Source organism: Schistocerca cancellata, unplaced genomic scaffold, assembly GCF_023864275.1.
Source record: "Schistocerca cancellata isolate TAMUIC-IGC-003103 unplaced genomic scaffold, iqSchCanc2.1 HiC_scaffold_656, whole genome shotgun sequence".
Taxonomy (NCBI): Eukaryota; Metazoa; Arthropoda; class Insecta; order Orthoptera; family Acrididae; genus Schistocerca; species Schistocerca cancellata.
In genome coordinates, this window is record NW_026046667.1 from 52,501 (window position 1) to 55,000 (window position 2,500).

The 2,500-nt window shown below is 56.9% G+C and overlaps 1 non-coding gene across 1 annotated transcript in view; it reads right to left on the reverse strand.

Annotated features, from left to right (window-relative positions):
• Window positions 1-97, reverse strand: part of LOC126138197 (small subunit ribosomal RNA) — a 1,909-nt gene extending 1,812 nt beyond the window's left edge. Inside the window, exon 1 of the ribosomal RNA XR_007528206.1 lies at window positions 1-97. This exon is cut by the window's left edge and continues 1,812 nt beyond it. This is a non-coding gene — a ribosomal RNA (small subunit ribosomal RNA).
• Between the last annotated feature and the right edge of the window lie 2,403 nt (window positions 98-2,500).

Genomic DNA, 2,500 nt, shown 5'->3' on the forward strand with positions numbered 1-2,500 from the left:
AGCCATTCGCGGTTTCACCTTAATGCGGCTTGTACTGAGACATGCATGGCTTAATCTTTGAGACAAGCATATGACTACTGGCAGGATCAACCAGGGAGCTGCGTCAACTAGAGCTGAGCAGCCGGCCGCCCGGGAGTGTGTCCCAGGGGCCCGCGCGAACACGCAAGCGTCCGCTCAATTATTCTGCAAACAGGAGGAGGCTGAGCTCCCCTGCACAATACACCTCGAAACCCTCTCAGGTCCCGGCGGCGCGCAGCGCCGTCCTAAGTACTTGGTCGGGTTCGAGAGAGGCGCAATCGCCCGGAGTTAGGCGAGTAGACGCTTTAGGTGCGACCACCCGTGCTCCCAACTGAGCTTGCCGCTGCCGACAGAGGCCCGGGAGCGTGCTGTCGTGGCATTGCCGGCGGGAGACAACACGCGCCACCTACGGTGACCGGCAGCTCCAACGCCAGCGCCACAGAAGGGCAAAGGCCCCACGTGGGTGCCGAAGCGAACTCTCCCAGCACAGCGCACGTGCCAACACGTCTGCACAACTGCGATACAAACCACCAGCGAGAACCGCTGGGGCGACCGAGCAGCAGACGGCGTCGCGGCGCCGAGTGCCGGGCGGCGGCGCATCCTCAACGCACACAGTCCTCAGTCGGACCAGCACACTGCAGATGTCCACCGCGCTTCGCACCGGGCCCGCGAGGACCCACTTTGGCCGCCCGGCGCCGCGCGCAGGGTGCCCCGGCGCGCAGCTGCGCCGCCTGCCGCGTCCGTCGGCCGGCGCGCCTGCCACTGGGCGCCCCCACCAGCCGGCTGTAGCGCGTGCGCCCACGCACCGCGCGGCCAGCACGCCGGGCGGCCCCCCCTCACCGGCCGGGGACGGTCCCACCCAGCCACCGCCGCGTATCGCTTCACACACAGATTTGCCCTTACTGATTTACCTCCAGCAACAACAACCGCACCACAATGGGTTTACCAGTTGTTCATTTGCGTTGCGTCACGTCACCAGCAAACGTAGACGTCCATCCCAGTTTGCAAATGCAACGATTATTGCATACCTGTCTGTTAGGTGTCACGACACACTACGTCTGCCCACATACACGCAACAAAATGTGCACGACTAGAGAACACGTGGGAGGTGGCCCCCTACGTATGCGATGTCCATTACGAGACCGACTGTCAACCAGCATCTGTACCATGTCGCAGATGTGGAACGCGGTGCACCATGCTATCACACTGTGTGAGAAGAGACGACTACGTTTGAATACACGCGCCACTACATCAACAGACGGCTCATGCTGATCGCCATCCAGGGCGTCCGTTACTCCCACACGTCTCTATGGCGTACCACACTGCAATGTAGCTGTTATGGGGAGACGGCACGTGGCTGAGTGCACAACATTTGGACCGTATGGTTCGCTGTTGTTGGGCGCAGTCGTACGGTCACACATGTGCCACAGCGTATCATTCAGTACATACGGACCTATGTGCAGTACAATGTGAGGATTAAGCTTACGATATCAGCGGACAGTGGACACAGGCCGTACCACGACGTAGACTGAGCGCTTCGACATGCGAATGCCAGTGAACAGCTGCGAAGGGCATTGAACACGCAAGCACCTGAACGACCAGCGTGCGAAGGCAGGGTGGAGGGGGGGGGGCGATGTACATCCTGCAGTTGTCCACATTACAGTGTACAGCGGGAGCATGTAAAAAGTAAGCAACACTTGCGAAGTGTTCAACATGAAACGACACACAAGAGGGTGGGCGGTGCGAGTAGCGAACTATATTCAGAGGGTTGTGGTTAGACAACACTAGATTAATGTAACGTGTCATATGCCAATTACAGAGCAGGTTAAGGCACAACGTGGGTTAGGTTAAGGCACAACGTGGGTTAGGTTAAGGCACAACGTGGGTTAGGTTAAGGCACAACGTGGGTTAGGTTAAGGCACAACGTGGGTTAGGTTAAGGCACAACGTGGGTTAGGTTAAGGCACAACGTGGGTTAGGTTAAGGCACAACGTGGGTTAGGTTAAGGCACAACGTGGGTTAGGTTAAGGCACAACGTGGGTTAGGTTAAGGCACAACGTGGGTTAGGTTAAGGCACAACGTGGGTTACGTTAAGGCACAACGTGGGTTAGGTTAAGGCACAACGTGGGTTACGTTAAGGCACAACGTGGGTTACGTTAAGGCACAACGTGGGTTACGTTAAGGCACAACGTGGGTTACGTTAAGGCACAACGTGGGTTACGTTAAGGCACAACGTGGGTTACGTTAAGGCACAACGTGGGTTACGTTAAGGCACAACGTGGGTTACGTTAAGGCACAACGTGGGTTACGTTAAGGCACAACGTGGGTTACGTTAAGGCACAACGTGGGTTAGGTTAAGGCACAACGTGGGTTAGGTTAAGGCACAACGTGGGTTAGGTTAAGGCACAACGTGGGTTAGGTTAAGGCACAACGTGGGTTAGGTTAAGACACAAATTGCGTTACAAATTGCGTTACATTGCGGT